Here is a 19,057-nt window from a genome sequence, read left to right on the forward strand (position 1 = left end):
CCAGGATAGTGGACTACATACACATTGGTTGACAAAGTCCATTGAACATGTGGGAGAAATAGACAAATGCAGGTTCTGTAAAACAGAACTGAAAACAGTTGGACATCTAGTTGTTGGGTATTATATACTAATGGCAGAGGGCCTGTATACTGAAAGCCATAATAATGTAGCAAGACTGTTGCACTGGGAATTGTGCAAACATTACCATACTGAAGTATGTGAGAAGCTTTGAAACATGAGCCACAAAACATTATAGAGAATGATGAAGTTTATATCACATATGATCACCGATTATCAACAGCTCAAAAAACAATGCGAGAAAACCAGATTAGTAGTCCATGAAAAGAAGACAAAGTAGCATTGATCACTGAAATTGCTACACCCAGACATTACAGTGTCTTACATACAGAGAGACACAAAGTTATAAAATACCAGGATTTGCACGCAGAAACAAAGGCAATGTGGAAGAAGGATACTCAGACTGTTCCAATAGTAGTAGGAGCAATGGGTCTCATAAAAAATATTAAAAGTCTGATTTAGATAAGCTAACAATACATGTAACTCTGTATGAATTGCCGAAGGAATCAATTCTGGACATGCTGCAGGTGCTGCAAAGAGCACTTTTGGCTAACATCAAAGAATGAGACAATACTAATTTCATGAACGTTAATCATACTTTGACTTAGGAATGGGGTCCATTCCCATCATGGTATTAGAAACTCAAAAGACTTGGAGAAATTAAATCAGTGATGATGACAGAAATGCTGTCAAATGCTTTTTTTGAAATCTAGCCATGCCATACTTAGATTCTTGCCCTTTTTACAATTCTCCATTATGACTTTATTTAACAGCAAGTGATCATTTGTTCCATATGGCTTTCTTTTGTTACCCTTTTGTTCTGTTGTTTATAGATATAGATGTATAGAGAAAGATATATAGATATATAAAACAAATGTAATTTCCATGGTTGTTTTCAGGTGCTGTTAATACAAATGCACTTAAGGAGATAACAACAATTAATATATTGACTGCCATACTTCATTACAGGTAGCGTACATTAGTCCACTGACTTACAGGTTTGCTTTCTGGCTAGTTTAGTGGACATGCTGTATAGATTAGACTGAGAAATTATGTCTTGGGGTCTATTCAGGTGCAGTTATGATGGCAGAAGGCTAGCAGGAAATAAAAATCTGAAGGTAGTGTGATACTCGTAGAGTGCTTTTAGGGGAATGCAAACATAATGTCTGTTAGGTGGGTGTAGTTGGGGGGAACAGACAGTTTGGCAGCGGCAGTTGATTATTTTTGCTGAACAGATTAATTTGATTATGTATAGATAATAGATGTATCAGATTTACTTATTATGTAGGCAAGAATTAGTCTATGAAGCAGCAGAGTAACTGAATAGGGGCTGCAAGACAGACTAAATGAAAGAAAAGTTAAACTGGTTCAAATACAACAGAGTGGATTATGAAGCTGTTTGGGTGGATAGTATTAGAAATAGTGGTATATTTTATAGTATATCTTACAGAGATGAGTATTTGCTTTCGGTAAGTAACATTACAAATATGTGAAAAGAAGTACTAGGGAGAAAGTTTAGGTAATGTAAGTATACATTTATTTTTGTGTGAGGCATGACAGTTGTTGTTGATTAGGAGTCCAGAGTTATGACTACTTCAAAAGGCTTGGGTTATGTAACAACTTTCAACCTTTTTGATATTAGCTCACCAACACCAGTGTTACCTTTATCCATGGAGATGGATAATGGAACCCTATGACCTTCTTAACAATGTCACAACCAAACCAAGAAGGGGAGGGGTGGAGGCAAAACAGTCCCAAGTTTTATGACTGTTGTCTGCCTAGATGTATTGTCCGAAGAAAATTAACCTTTATGAAACACTTGTTGAAATCTTTTCCCAAGGTGTCAATATTAACAGACTTGGAATCATATTGCTCCTACCCTGCAGATGGTTCTTAGAGAACATAAGGTTCCTCTTTAAGAATCTTACACTGTAAGCCTTTGCTGCCTTTTTGTATTTATTTTTAAAGTTAGAATATTTACTAGCACCCTGGTAGTAAGAAGCGCTATCATATTATCCTTCACCTTCACCTTGTTTCATGAGTCTCATTAACTCCTTCAGTCCTCTGAACAGCTATTCAGATCCACTTCTGTTGGCCATATAAACTGCTTATACCAGATTTTGCCTCCATCTAAGGTGAAACTGGTTGACCTGATTTTTGTGTTTTTGGTTTCCCTTGTTCTGCCAACCACTACAGGTTGTGTGCCATGGCAGTCATACATCACCAATACCATTTCATTCCACATTTAGTATTATGCACTATTCCCTTGTCAGTCCATTTTTGCACTGGAAAAGGTGATGTGTAGTAGAATTACCTGTGTGCATTAATATTCCAATAGCAGAAGACATATGGTCCATCAGGTGCATGCATGTGTTGGAGGGAGTTGCCATGCAGCATGACCACTCGTTTTCTTGCTCCATCCCTTCTTTGTTATATCCCATGTGGCTTTGAATATGATTTGGTGGCATACATTGAATCACTGCCAGTAGCAATCCATTCCAGGGCTTGGTCACTCCTTAAGTGAAGTAGTATTTTATAGATTCATAGATTTTTTAGATTAGTACTAGGCTAACTGCCCCTGCGAGCCATTTTAAGCCTAGCCATTTATCCCCTGTGAGACTCAAACCCTGTACCTTGTGTTTGTAAGGCAAACACCTTAACCATTAGGCCACCCTCCCAACTTTCCCACCTTTAGTTGAAACTAATGTTACCTGTTTTCCTGTTTGCCTTTCATCTTCACTGCCATCCTTCCCATTTCCTTTCAGACATGGTAGTGTATCCATATCATAGCCTACCTTTCTATTTTCTTTTCGAATGAATACATGCCTGACTTCCCACGTCTCTCTTCACATAGCAGTTCCTCATTATTTCTACATTTGGCAACTGTTTATTGCATGTTACCTACCAATTAGTTTTTTCTTCTTCCTCTTTATGGCCTTCAAAACTTTGATTTTAGATGTGGCTTTACCAGTATCTGGTATATGTAAATGATGTATACATCTATATATATCCTTGACTTGTTTATGTTTGAGAAGGGGCGATCCACATTAGCTTTGAAGCCTGATAAAGGATCAAACCAGAGCTCCAGATATTGTAGATAAGTACTATCTCAATAAATTAGTTCTTTGAAATGGAGATGCATTATTTATCTGACAGTTCACATATGTCTGAACAGTATGAAAGACTGTGCATTTGATTTGGTTTATACTGGCTGAAAACTATGGCTACTTAAACTACATACAATCCTTCATGCAATTGATTCTGAATTACTTTAAATGAGGGAAATGACTTGGTAATATTGTAAGGGCCAAATAATCAACATAAAGAATGGAGAAATGTATTGGATGTCCCATTCCAGGTAACTGACAAAAAAGACAAAAACAGAACTAAAAAAAAACAAAACAGCAAATGACAGATCACTGTAATACTCCAGTTGAGACATCGGCCTGCTTTTTAAACTAAAATGTCTATTGTTGAGATAATTCTAAAAGCTCTGACACAGTTTATCATTAAATTAAGTTAGTTTTATTAACTGAAGGAAGGCACCACGATACACACAACTAAATGCTATAGTTAGGTTACAATGACAGAACTAATAAAAATAGTCTGTACCTGTTTTGTGGATTATTGTGTCATAAATATCTTAAATGACTGCCTGAATATCATTTATTGCCTTTAAAATGAACTGTACTCCACAAAGGATGTATTTTATACTAGAAGATTAAAAAATACATTAGCATAACCGCAACATCAAATGTGCAGACAGTATAAAAGTTGTGATGATAGAATGGGGCTTAGGTCTGAGGAACAGCAAACTAAAAATAGTCATTATGATTCAACTTCTGAAATTGAGGATTTAAAATAACTGGTAATGTGATGGATTTAAATTCTTTGACAATGAAAAAACAAAGGTCTGGACTGATTATTTAAGAAAGATAATGATACAGAGCAAAAATATTTTCAGAGGGTGAATGTTTTGTGAAAATTAAGTACTTCTACTTTGAGTGAATGGCACACTAACATCACCTATTAATCTGGCCAGTAATATTGTCACACCAAGCTGCTTCGACATACTCTTCCTTCTCTTGTGATGAGACCAGTAGCGGCTGGTGACTTCAAATCAAAGGGGGGCTGCAGGAGACAGCTGAATGGGTGGGGTCAAGGGGAAGGGGTGTGGCCAACTAGAAAGGGGAGGAGCTATGCTCAAAACCACAAAAACTAACTTTAATTAAATACGCTGCCCTGGGTGCCAAACCATCATTATGACAGTCCAATCAAGACAAAAATAAGTGTAGAAGAATAAAAATATTCAATGCATTGGCTGCATGACAGCTTACTTAATATCTAGGTGGAAACAAAAGGTTGTGAGGCATGAAAAAATAAATTACTTTTTAAATACATTACTGGAATGCCAGTCAAAATCAAGTATAAGAAAAACAAGAAGCACTCAACTCAAACCACTTCTCCTTGCACTGCAGTTCTAATTATAGTTTATATTCAGCTTTATTAAAGTACCAAGTAATATGCTGAAAGTAGAAATCTCTGTGATGCTCCCACTTGTAAAAATGTTTCTTATCCAAAAAAGACCTGCTGCCTGACAACTATCTACTTGTTTCATGGGGAAAACATGATCAAAGTAAAAAGTGAAAAGCAAACAAGAAACAAGCTCAAGATACACTGCTTAAAGGATTACTGTACAGGTTATGGACCACACATAATTGGCATTCTGTTTAGTTTATGGGTAAAGTCTGTAGAGATGACTGGAAGTCTCCAACAAGTGTAATGAGCTTTTTAAAATAATGGAATCCTGTCCTTTAATACCCAAGGCTTATACATTATCTAGTCAAGTATTCTCTGCATGGCAACAACAGAAAGGCTTTCAATGTTGGCAATTCTTTAACAGTATGCTTATTAAAGCTTACTTGCATCTTACGATCTCAGACAAGCTTACCTTATGGTCATTAAAGCATTGCTACTTAAACACAGAGCAACAGGCACTTTCTGAGTAATAAGCATAAATCTGAGTAATAGGCATAAATCAACAGTACAAAAATATGACAGAAACCAGACCATTCTGCAAAATCAAGGACAGATGAAAAGCCACTGTAGTACTTGTGTCTACCTTGGATGGGGGGACACACTGCACATTTACACTGCATAACTTCTCCTTGCCTTGCTTGGACACATCCAGAGTCACTACATGGGGGAGTGGGGTGCAACAAGTATGTCACAATTTGAAATGTCTCTGGCTGACTGTGATGGCCCTGACACATTTGTCATACCTCTCAACCTCAGGGCAAGAAATCTGGACAAAGCCATACACAGAAGTGGGACAAAGGCCCAAAAATAAGGACAATTTTTAAATATTGCTCTAATAAACTTAGAAAGATAATAGAATAGGTGTTGCATTAGTATGAATTTTCTGAAGGGTATAAAATCTGAAACTCAAATGTCTGTCATTATTTTCTAACTTCAGTCTTTAGTGATTTGTCACTAATTTGCCAAAAAACACAATTTTATGAAAAATGGACCAAAATGTGATGCAAAAATATAAAATAGCCACACAATACAGCTGGGAACCTATCAAAGAAGGGGCACATTAATATTAGTACTGCTAACTTGAGCAGCTGACAAAATAAAGGAATCTACATGCATTTCAAGTAATCTATAACTTTGATTATTACAGTTATTTCTTAATTGTAAACCCTCCATGTTTTCTTCCAAAATTGCTATTTTGCGAAGGGATTATTAGGGGGAAAAAATCCAAAAAGCACACAAAACCGGACACTGCTGATTCCTCAAAACCTCCTTGTTTATTAAAACAACAAAAACAAACATATGATGAGCGCTTTCGGGCCACTGCCCTTCATCAGACAAAGCATCTCACACAAACTGAACATTTAAAAATACATATTATCCAATGGGAAGTTAGTAAAAAACCCGCCTATTCTTAAGGGCGGGCTTCATAGGAATGACATCATTGAGCCCGGGGCTCCTATGTGCCATTAACTCAATAATCCATCTTGACTCGGCTAACTCAGTTAGCTGTTTGATGTCACCTCCTCTTTTACTTAACTTCACATTTACTATCACCCTAAATTTAAAACTGTGCATAGGGTTGGCTTCTAAGTGTCTAAACAGTGCATTATGTATGTCCCCATTCCTAATGGATGAAAGGTGCTGTAGAATCCTCACTTTAAACATGCAGTTGGTCTTACCTACATAAAAGCATGTGCAGGACTGGCACTCAGCCAGATAAACCACATCACTTACTAACTTCCCATTGGATAATATGTATTTTTAAATGTTCAGTTTGTGTGAGATGCTTTGTCTGATGAAGGACAGTGGCCCGAAAGTGCTCATCATATGTTTGTTTTTGTTGTTTTAATAAACAAGGAGGTTTTGAGGAATCAGCAGTGTCCGGTTTTGTGTGCTTTTTGGATTTTTTCTCTTTTTTCGCTTGACTGGACTTTGGTGAGGCACAGAACATTACTTGGGTTTTGTTATATTTATTGTGTTCACTTGTGCCTCACATGCTTTGGACAACATGGAGTTTAATAATATTGTGAAATCTACATCCACCATGCTACCGAGTGCCTTGGCTGATGGAGCTGGTAATTTGAAAAGTTTTCTATATCGAGAAAACCCGTTTCTTGGTTTGAGTTTTGATGTACAGAAGGATAAACACATTGGTAATAACATTCCTGTTGTGACAGATAAAAACTTTGATAATTTGCTGAGGGATCTCAGTTACAAAATGGGCAGGCTACAGCATCTGCAGTGGCAAACTTTCCATCTAGAAGCCTGCCTTGCATATGGAATTGTGCCTCGGGGTATGAGGATTTTATATATGCCCACGCAGGGCGACCATTACCCTGAACTGTTGGCCAAATGGCAGCTGTTAAACATCAAAACAAGTTACCAATATATGGAGTTGATTAATGATTTTTTCGCTCCAGAGATTGTTACCCTTAAAAAAGAAGTGGAATTGTTACAACATAAACTTGCAACAGAATTTGATGAACCAAGGAACGTACAACGTTTGGAACAGTTACACAAATCCCTGTCGGATGGGGAGGAAAAACTACGAAACCAAAAACTGGGTAAACTAAAAAGAGATCACTTCGATTTTCAGCAGGGGAATATCTTCGTTTGGTCCAAGACTAGAAGCCGCTCAACATCTAATGAAGAACGAAGGGCCAGGAGACCGCGTTTGCACTCACGGGATGGCACAGAACGGAGTGAATGCTTGATGATGACAACATCCAGCGCTGAAGATACTATACGCCCTGCTACATCCTCTACAGCTCTGGGGAGCTCACATATTACCACTTCCATTACCGCGGAGGTTAGAACACAAGGATCCAACACATCTTCAGGGCTTTCTACTAACTTGCGGGATGCTCCATCATGCAGAGAGGTCTCTGCTCCTTATACGAAGGACTCCACAGCTATCATGGATCCAGCGCCCATTAGTTCCACAGTGGGGCCTGTTGATTTGATTCCCAACATGATTAATGTAGTTGAAGAGGCTTCTGTTCAACAGTCCATCCCTGATCCGGCTGATGCTGGTTTTACATCTACAAATTTGGACTGTGATTCAGAAGACAACAGGACAGGAGCTAGACCCAAACGTACGCAGGGTCAGTTGTGTTTTTTGGACAAATTACCAGCCCCTGTCAAGAAGAAAGGGGCATGGAACCGATCGCAAAGCGAAGACAGGGAGTTCAACAAGAGGAGGAGGTTGTTGAATTGACTGATACCTGCGATACTGGTATTGTTTTTAACCTTTCATCTTACAGTTTATCTGTAGATGAACTGTTTGTTTTAAATAAAGGGTTGACATTTGTGCCTAGCAAGACATGTGTGTATAATGATATCATAATGGACCTTATGGTCTACTGTCGTAATTTAGCTTTAAAACAGATTTTTGGTGGGAATATGACAAATAATTCTACCTTGAGGCAACCTAGTTGCTTTATTCCATCATTTTCACCTGCTATGAACTTGTTTATTAATGCCTGTGAACAGGATTTAATGCGTTATTTTCAGAAGGAGACACATAGTAGGTTTTATAACTTAACTTCCACACAGAGAAAAGCCTTATATGATCTTGGCAATAATGTAGATGTAACCATCAAGATGGCTGACAAGGGGGGAGCTGTAGTGGTGCTTAACACTACTTGGTATAATCGAAAGTTACAAGAACTATTGTCTGATGTTGATACTTACATTCCGATTAATCCTCTGGGAGTGAAAGGAGTAATAGATAGGGTACATAACAGCCTACATTCTCTATTAGTTAACAAAATAATTGATGAAGGTCTATTTAAATTTCTGTGGATAGAGAAACCTGTTACACCCATATTTAAAGCTTTGCCTAAAATACACAAGTCTGAGATTGACCCACCTCTTAGGCCCATTGTGTCTGGTAGAGGTTGGGTGACAGAAAATATCTCGATTTGGTTGGAAATGGAGCTTAGACCATATATAACTAAATTGGAGAATGTTCTATTGGATACAGGTCACTTTTTGAAGACCCTGGGAGATGTTAAATGGGCTCATTTAGATGGCCATTTACTTATGGTGACAATGGATGTACAGAGCTTATTTACTGTCATAAGCAATGACTATGGGATACATGCTATAACTGAACTTTTAAAGGAGTTGGGTGCTACCCCGTTGAAAGTAGAGGTCGTTGTGAGATTGCTTAAGCTGGTGTTGGAGAACAACATCTTTATTGGTGTACAGCAAGCATATAGGCAGGCACAGGGGATAGCCATGGGCACCCCCTGTGCCAACACATATGCCAACCTTGTTCTGTCCTATTGGGAGAGGAATATGGTGTTAAATAATATGTTATGGAAAGGCTACATCAAAATGTATATGCGTTTTGTAGATGATATTTTTATCCTTTGGAATGGTGAGAGTAGCACGTTAGTTGATTTTGTATCATATCTACATTCCACCACATCATTCTTGAGGTTCACGGTCAATAGTTCACACACAGAAATTGATTTTCTGGATGTCAGGGTTCAGTTGACCAAGGAGGGATTTTCATCCTGTTTATACAGGAAAGACTGTTGGAAGAATACTATGCTTTCTTTCGATAGCATGCACCCTCGTTATACTTTTCCGAATATTGTGCAGGGGCAATTAGCTAGGATTTCCAGAATTAGTACCGATGACACACTTTTTGAAAAGGAAGTGGAGAACCTGAAGGATTGTTTTCATGCTAGGGGATATGATAGTAACATGGTGGATAATGTGGTGGAAAGTAGTAAAGGTTATAGAAAGAATAGATACAAACCATGGTTGAAGACTACTGATACGCATATAAGTGGTCAACACAACAGGGCTAATGAGGGTGACCCTAGGTTAATGCTGACTTATGGCAGTAATATAAGGGATGTATGTGATCTCATCCGCAGGAATTGGAACATCCTGACCAGTGATGTTAATTTGAAGAGCATTGTAGGAAATAAACCTATTTTTAGGTACAAGAGAAACAAGAATTTGAAAGACTTACTATGTAAGGATAAGGCTATGACCAGTATGGATAACTTGGTTATGACACAGGGTACTTTTCCTTGTGGATCTTGTAAGGCGTGTGCTCACATTGACAGAAGGAATGTTTTTAAGCACCCACTAACTGGAAGATCATTTGATCTGAAGGGGAGAGCTACGTGCAGGACTACTGATGTGGTTTATCTGGCTGAGTGCCAGTCCTGCACATGCTTTTATGTAGGTAAGACCAACTGCATGTTTAAAGTGAGGATTCTACAGCACCTTTCATCCATTAGGAATGGGGACATACATAATGCACTGTTTAGACACTTAGAAGCCAACCCTATGCACAGTTTTAAATTTAGGGTGATAGTAAATGTGAAGTTAAGTAAAAGAGGAGGTGACATCAAACAGCTAACTGAGTTAGCCGAGTCAAGATGGATTATTGAGTTAATGGCACATAGGAGCCCCGGGCTCAATGATGTCATTCCTATGAAGCCCGCCCTTAAGAATAGGCAGGTTTTTTACTAACTTCCCATTGGATAATATGTATTTTTAAATGTTCAGTTTGTGTGAGATGCTTTGTCTGATGAAGGGCAGTGGCCCGAAAGCGCTCATCATATGTTTGTTTTTGTTGTTTTAATAAACAAGGAGGTTTTGAGGAATTAGCAGTGTCCGGTTTTGTGTGCTTTTTGGATTTTTTCTCTTTTTTCGCTTGACTGGACTTTGGTGAGGCACAGAACATTACTTGGGTATTATTAGGGGGAAGAGCAACATTTTGAGCCAAAATCAGGGACAATTGAGAGGTTGGCTATGCCTAATTCTATAAAGCAATTTATTTGCATGTACCTCTCAACCTGTTAATGCAGTAAATCTGAACAAGGCCAAATATATTGAGGGAACATATAAACAGTACTAAAAATTGCTCTTGTATAAATTGAGACAGTTGATAGAATAACAGTTCTTACTTTAGCATGCATTTTTCTGAAGGTTATGAAGTCTGAAACTCAGTGTATCATTATTTAGTGACTTAATTCCTAAATGATTTGCCAGAAAACTACAAATTTTATGAAGAACAAACCAAAAATAAGAAGCAAAAATCTATTAATTCTTTGAAAATCTGAACAGTTGGGAGGTATAGTTCAGCTGGGCCTGTCTGAGTTTGCTGCCCTTCCCCCCTGACAAAATCATGGTTGAATGGAGTCTCTGCAGCCATTCCAATGAACCATTACTTGGCTATTTCACTCCATTTACCATAAACACTAATGTGCATACTGCTTTACTTCTATGGTGAGTTGGACTTCATTTGAAAGTTTTATTTTGTATTTTACAGCACAAACACTAAGTCATCTGCTAAACAAAGCAATGCAGTCTCACAATGAAAACTTAGCATTAAAACTTCTCTGCCCATGAAACTCACATTCATTGAAACAGCATTGAAACACACATTCAAAGAAAATACATTTTGCCAGTGGCAGATAAAGATTAATTTTGGGCGGTTTTCAAATCATAAGCCCCTTGCATATGAAACATACATGTGCTCTTTGATACACCTTCCTCATTGTACTAAATTATATTCCTTGTACAATACAGTACAGTTGTTAGAGGGCATTTTAAATTTGTTTTGAACATTTTTCCAGTAAGCAATGAAACAAAACGCATGCACCCATAATGGCAAAACTGCCCAGTTCAGAACATTTATCACAAAAGTCTACTCAGACTTCCACAGTCCACCATTATTAGTAAATATGCACAATTCTATGGTCAACCATTATCAGTAAATATGCACAATTCCACAGTCCACCATTATCAGTAAATATGCACAATTCTACAGTCCATTATCAGTAAATATGCACAATCTCTGAAGTAGTAAAAGTCATCTAAATAATTCCACATTAAAGAAATCTGTAACTATTGAAGAGGTTGCTGCTAGCAAACACCTTTATATTTCTGGGTTTCATCGAAAAATAAAGTGTCTGTTGCCCCTCAGGAATAAATTGCCTATATTACATTAAAACAATAAGCTAGTAATATTGCAAGAGGAAATGGATGGCAAACTGATAACAGACTCATAGTTAGTATCTTCACCAAGGAGAACATTCTCAGTACGGCAGCATCCACCCCTTGTGGGAGTAGAACCCACAGCCTTCTGCATCAAAAGCAAGTACACAACCTGTTGTGCTATTAACAAGGCAAATTAACTTCACTTAAGCAACACTAAACTTCTGTTCCCCTGCAGCTCTCAGCTCCTTGTAAAATCTACTCAGTACTCAACTGCATCTTAACTTCGCAGCACAAGAAAACTGGAAAAAGCCAAAATGTATTGGGGGGGGGGTCAAAAGCCCAAAAACCAGGGACACATTAAACATTGCTTGTATAATCTTGGAAAGTTGCTAGAATAAAATGCTGTGTTACCACCATACATTTTACTGCCAAGGTCCCTGTGCAAAACAGTCAGAGCAACATACCACTACGCCAAATCAGCTGCTTTGTAAAAGAGAAGAAGACTGAAACTTAAATGGCTATCATTTAGTGAATTCAGTTCTCACCACAGCTGTCAACCTCTTAGTACAAAACACCTGGACAAATCCAGTAATGAGGGAATACAGCCCTCAGACATATTCACTGAATTCAGTTCTTGCCATAGCTGTCAACCTTAGCACAAAAAACCTGGACAAAGTCAATAATGGGGGAATACAGTCCCAAAAATAGGGACAAATTTAAAATATTCATCTTATAAACTTAGAAAATTGCTAGAATAAAAGGTTGTGTTACGGTTGTGTTACTATGTATTTTCTGAAGAACATGAAGTCTGAAATTCAAATGCCTGTCAATTTTACTGCTGACAGAACAAAAACAATTTTCAGCAAAGACCCAGGGAGAAATACTGCAGACACGTCTTTGTAAAATGACAGGGCACCAGAGCAAATCCACACAAACACAGGGAGGAGATGCAGACTCCACACAGAAGGCACCCCAGCCAAGAATCAAACCAGAAATCCTATAGCTGTGAAGCAACAATACTACCACTGCCCCATCAAATATACAAGGAATTAAACCTTCAGAAACCTGAAGTCTGAAATTCAAATGCCTGTCAATTTTATTTAACATTTGTTAATTAGGACAGTCTGACTTGGAACAAAAAAAAATGTTCAGCAGAGGCCCAGGAAGAAATAATGCAGACATGTCTTTGTAACATGGGAGGACGCAAAAGCAAACCCACGGAGAAGATACAGACCCCACAAAGAAGGCAAACCAGCCAAGAATCAAACCTGAGAACCTGCAGCTGTGAGGCAACAATGCTACCACTGCACTATCAAATATCAAGCCTTGCAGCATTTACAAACCACAGATATTATGAGGAACAGATCAGATCAAATATGAGGCAAAAATCTGCAATTTTTTTTTTTTACAAATGGTGGTGGGTAGGGAATTCAGGTCTTTAACACCTGCATACAAGGTACAGGGTTCAAGCCTGAGGTATTCCCTACCACACACACACCTGTAGTAGCAAACCACAAAAACTAAATATACTGCCCTGGGTGCCAAACCGTCATTATGAGAGTCCAATCAAGACAAAATGAAGTGTAGAAGAATAAAAATATTTCAATGCATTGGCTGCATGACAGCGTAATATCTAGATGGAAACAAAAAAGGTTGTGAGGCATGAAAAAATAAATTACTTTTTTTTAAATACGTTAATGGAATGCCAGTCAAAATCAAGTATAAGAAAAACAAGCAGCGCTCAACTCAAACCACTTCTTGTACTGCAGTTCTAATTATAATTTATATTCAGCTTTATTAAAGTAACAAGTAACATGCTGAAAGTAGAAATCAATGATGCCCCCACTTGTAAAAATATTCCTTATCCAAAAAAAGACCTGCTGCCTGACATCTACTTGTTTCATGGGGAAAACATGATCAAAGTAAAAAATGAAAAGCAAACAAGAAATAAGCTCAAGATACATTGCTTAAAAGGATTACTGTACAGGTTATGGACCATGTGATTGGCATTCGGTTTACGGGTAAAGCCTGCAGAGATGACTGGAAGTCTTCAAGTGTAATGAGACTCTTAAAATAATGTAATTCTGTCCTTTATTACAGATACTGGCATATGCATTTCAATACCCAATGCTTATACATTATCTAGTTAAGTATTCTCTACATGGCAACAGAAAGGCTTTCAGTGTTGGCAATTCTTTAACAGTATGCTTATTAAAGCTTACTTGCATCTTGCAATCTCAGCCAAGCTTACCTGATGGTCATTAAAGTATTGCTACTTAAACACAGAGCAACAGGCACTTTGAGTAATAAACATAAATCAACAGTACAAAAAATATGACAGAAACCAGACCATTCTGAAAAAATCAAGGACAGATGAAAAGCCACTCTAGTACTTGTGTCTACCTTGGATGGGTGGGATTCTCTGCACATTTACATGAGCTACAATACTTACTTTAATTCTGCACCTTCCACTCTGTTCTTCTTCTCTAACTTCTTTTCTTTCTTCTTCTTTCTTCTTCTGTTCTTCTTCCTTCAGGCTAGGCTAGCACAGGCTGCACAGCACAGCTGACAAAATCCGCCCAAATAAAAAAAAAATTAAAATCCAATGCCAATTGCCAAATAATAAAATCGGACACCACAAGTCAAGCCCACAACTCAACTGACTGATTCTCGCTCTTTTCCCAGCACATAAAGCCCGGGAAGAGAGCGACAACCAATCAGCAGCCTTTAGCCCAGCAAGCACATTATGACGTGCCTGCGGACGTCGCAGTACGAGCCCCTTCCAATTCTATGCGGTTTGGAACCACATAGACTTCTGGGCATCACAATGATGCCTTCATTACACCACCGGGCTGCAATCAAAACAAAAAAAAAAATCTGTTTAAAACCTCCGCAGCCCGAGGCGGTTAAGTGCGCATGCGCTTACTTCCGAGTCACGGACTTGAATTTTTGCATTAAACAGCTGCAAAGGTGTTTTTTTTTACATTTCTTCTTCTTTTTAGCTGAGGGGGCTGCAGTCTGGCAGTCCGATGCCACGAGCCGCCCCTGGATGAGACCCTACCTAATAACCCAGTTCTGTGCTGTGGGACGGCTCTAAGTATGTCACTAATAATGCCACAAGAGTAACTCCATCTTATGATACAGTCAATGGAAAGAAAGACTAGTGGGAGGACCCTCCCTACAGTGCACTAGTCATGTGACAGTCGTGTGTAAGGCTAAAACACTGCAGAAGGAGAATCTAGCCTCCTATCTGTTTCCTCAAGAAGTAAGTTATGTCCTTTGTATGTTTCCTTATGCTGTTCTCATTTGCTTGCCTTGTTCTCCTAATTTATTTGTATATCTTTCTCAAAAGAGCGGAGTCTCCACACAGCCACAGAAAGACACAGGTATGCAACACAGACACAGACAGACATAGCATGTTTTTTGATTTGTCCATAGTTTCACTTGCCTGAATCCTTCTCACATGTCTCTGTTTTCACAATGGATAATTGAAGAGTCATATATAAACACACACAAGCACAAACAAAGAAACACACACACACACACACACACACACACACACACACACACACACACACACACACACACACACACACAGTTTTCTCTTACCTATCTTATTTGTTTTTTTTTCTGCTTTTGCAAGCAGTCTAACAATGCCATTCATAGCCCTCACCTTGTTTACTCAAGAATTCTGGATAAAACTAAAAATAATCATAGGATGTAAGCTTGAAATCAGAGACAATTTTTAAATATTAGTCTAATTCACTTAAAAAATAATAGAATGACAGCTTTTGCATCAAAATACATTTTTAAACATTAAGAAACATTAAACTCGTAACATTTGGCATTATTGAGAAAATATAATACTCAGTGATTTATCATAAGATCAATAATTTTATGAGGGATGGGGAAAAATATGTGACAAAATTATGATTGATGGGAAAAATATGTGACAAAATCAGGGACATTTAGGGAAATCAGAGACAGTATAGAGGTTTGATACCTATATATTATTTTGCTGTTTTCTGCAGCTAGCCCTTGTCTTTTCTTCTTTAATAAATTTGTGGCACCTTTTTACATTTTCTTTAGATGGCCATCAACTATTCTGCTCACATTGCTCCATTTTATCTTTATTGTCCCTGGTACTACTCCCCAGGCCTGGGTCAACACTAGTTCATAGCTGTATACGAGGCCTTTTTTAAGCCCAGCCATATATCCCAAATGATTTTGACAAATTTTATGACCCTTAAAGTTATTATATGGGATATATTTAGGCTCAGGATTTGAGGTGATCTGCTTAGGACATGTTGTTTATGCCTTGTATCCTTGTTGTGAGGAACCTCTGTTGCCTTTCCACTTGTTGCATGACCTGGTATAATACCTACTGAAGGGAGTATTGTACTCAATGATTTGTCTGATGATTGCCAGATACTGTGGAAAGATGACTTCCTTGGACCTTGATGCCATACCTTTGCTGATACGTTGTGCAACATAGCATGATTTCCTCACTACCTCAGACACATGATGGTCAAAGCCACATTACTGCCTACATGAGTCCTCAAATCCATGACTACTGGGTCTATTCTTAGGGGTGTGTTATCAGTGAGGTAGTTTCCAGAGGTAGCTATCTTCCCAAAGGATACTGTTATGCATTTCTTGGTGTAGAACTTTAGACCATGACTCTAGCGCCAGTTATTTATCTGAGTCAGCCCTTCTTGGAGGATATTAGTGTTTTGGGGGCTACTATGACTGCACCTAGTTTGTAATCATCTGCAAACTTGGTCAGCCAAAGGAAGGCCTTTGGCCTTACTTCAGGGAAGTAGATGTCAAAAAAAGTGGATCCAATGCACAGTCCTGAAGAACTCTGCTAGTAATCAGCCTTTTTGTGGAGGTGGAGTCCCCTATCCTAACTTCTTAGGTTCTGGCTGAGAGCCACCTGTCAAGGTGGCATAGGGTTTATACCTAATTCCTTGAGTTTGCCTACAATGCCCGAGTGGGGTACAGTATCAATACCTTGGTAAAATCAAGGTAGGCAGTATGAACCATTTTACCCTCATCATCAAGGCTTTAGTGACCTTCTAGAAGAAGTCCACCAGGCTGAGTACACATGATCTGTCTCTGACAAAACCAAACTAGGTCGGATCCAGTGTCGTAGGATTTCCTATGTCATTGTTAATCATTTCAATGATAAAATCCAGGAATCCCTGTGTCTGCAGGTTTGGGGTCATGTACGATTCCCAGTTTTTAGTGGGTTAGTTACAGTCATGCATGAATATAGATGGTACTGGGTTGAATGGTGAGTGTCTCCAGTAAATTTAAGTATGTGTTTGAGGCTGTGAACTTAGCTAAAGAACGCCTTATGTTTGTCCTTGGTCTGGGAAGCAATTTTTCCTCAAAGTTTGCTTTGGTGGACTTTATTTGCCTTCTGAGTTGATTGCTTAGAGTAAAGGGGAAGTTTTTATCCTATTGGATGTTGCATTTCCTCATTTTTGCCATGACTTTCTTCCTTTTGCTACACAACCTTTTGATATTTATGATCTCACCAGTGTGATATGTTATATGAGTTTGTTCTGTGCTAATTCCTGGTAGACACTGCTGTCTCTATGCATCTATTAACATGCTTGACAGGGTCTCTGTGAACAATACTGCATATGCATCAGTGTTCTGAAGGTTTGAGGGAGTGCTTGAAATGTTGCCAGGTTATCACTTAGAAGTTGGAAATTTGTCTTACAATAGTTTCTAAATGCTCCAGGCTTAGCAGGGATCCCAGGTTTTGTTTTTATTTTCAAATGAGACAGCTTTATGGTCTAACCTTATCAGAGAGGACTTTATCATAGAGTGGGTGCAATGTTCTCTTATAGCAGTGAGGATCAGATCCAGTATGTTTGTACCTCTATTGGGATATGTCTGGTCCAGGGTGTTTTTGTTGACAAAGTCCAGGAATTTCTGAATTTACAAGTCTGGGGGCATATATGATTTCAAGTTTATAGTGGGGTAGTTAGGGTCACACATGAATATGGTATTGGATTTAATGGTGAGTGTCTTCAATATGTTTAAGTGTAAGCTATTGATTTCCAGGGTCATAGAGGAGGACCTATAGCTTACAGGGATATGGCATGAGACTTTGCATGTGGTAATCCAGACACAGAGAAGCTCAAGTGATAGTCCACTTTGTCCATCCTTGAGGTATGTTTGTGTTTGAAGTAAACTGAGACACCTCAACCTTTAGCCCCTACCTCTGGCGTAGCTAGTCTAAATGTGTGGAAATAATTGTAAGCCTGCACTTCCAGGGTGCTGTCCTTGGTTTTAAACCTTGTCTCAGTAAGTGCACAAACATCTTCAGGGAGACGAGGGCTTGGAAGGAGTGGAGTTTCTTGTTTAGACTCCTAGCATTGAGCAGTAACGCCATTAGATTTTTTTAGGGTTGACTTTGCCATGTTGGAAGGTTTGTCAGTTTGGCATTACCTAAAAAACGCACAATAGGAAAGGATAATGTTTTAGTTAATATTCAAAAGCCTAGCGGGGACAGAGGCAGATTATCCCTGACAAAGCAGCGTGGTCTGTTGACCATTTCGTCCCATGCTAACAAATATTGTACCCCCTTTGAGTGATACCAAAATCTAAGGGAATTATTAAATTCAATCATGTTTTGTTCACATTGTGGCATCATCCTTGGAGAAGGTAGAATGTTGCTCAGTGCTAGGTTTATACCAACCTAGGACATATTGTCCAAGAGCTCCATCATATCTCTTTTCATATAGCCCAGGAAGGCACATCTCAGTCATTTACACCCATAGAGACTTTGACTGAGTCATACCGGCTCTTGTGATCCAGTGACCTGAACACATTCATGATCTGGTGAAGCCTGGCCCCTGATAGGCAACTGATTGTGATTTTCTCCTTACTCAATTTAGTGAGAGAGACATCTGCATGTCTCAAAATGGCATCTCCTATGACCAAAATATTAGAATGTGTGGTGGTTTGCCTTTTAAGCTTAGAAGCTGAGGCTCTTTGAATTGTGGCTGTGGGTCCCCTTCATATGATTTAACTTTCAAAAAGTTCGACTTTCATATGGCTGAGACCATATGATCGAACTTTTGAAAGTTCGAATGTTCTTAACGGAGATCTCCATACAGCACAGAATGGGAAGATTTCCCTTTTCTGCACTGTAGAGCGATCTTGGAGTTGGTATATATAAATAGCAGGGGGTATGGGGGGTGCAGGGGTGTGTGCCCTCCCCTTCTAAAACCGTTCAGGTAATTTGTTCTCATTTTTTTTTTACTTTTTTATTAGATGTTCAAACTTTCAAAAGTTCAATCATATGGTCTCGGCCATATGAAAGTCAAACTTTTGAAAGTTCGATCATCTGAAGAAGACCCATGGCTGTACATGTTGCGGTGGCTGTTGTGTTGGTGGTGTGCTTTTTGGGCTGCTTAGGATATTTGTTATAGGTGCAATGTAAGGTCTT

Source organism: Protopterus annectens, chromosome 1.part2 (genome assembly GCF_019279795.1).
Source record: "Protopterus annectens isolate FY-2018-M chromosome 1.part2, PAN1.0, whole genome shotgun sequence".
Classification (NCBI taxonomy): Eukaryota; Metazoa; Chordata; order Ceratodontiformes; family Protopteridae; genus Protopterus; species Protopterus annectens.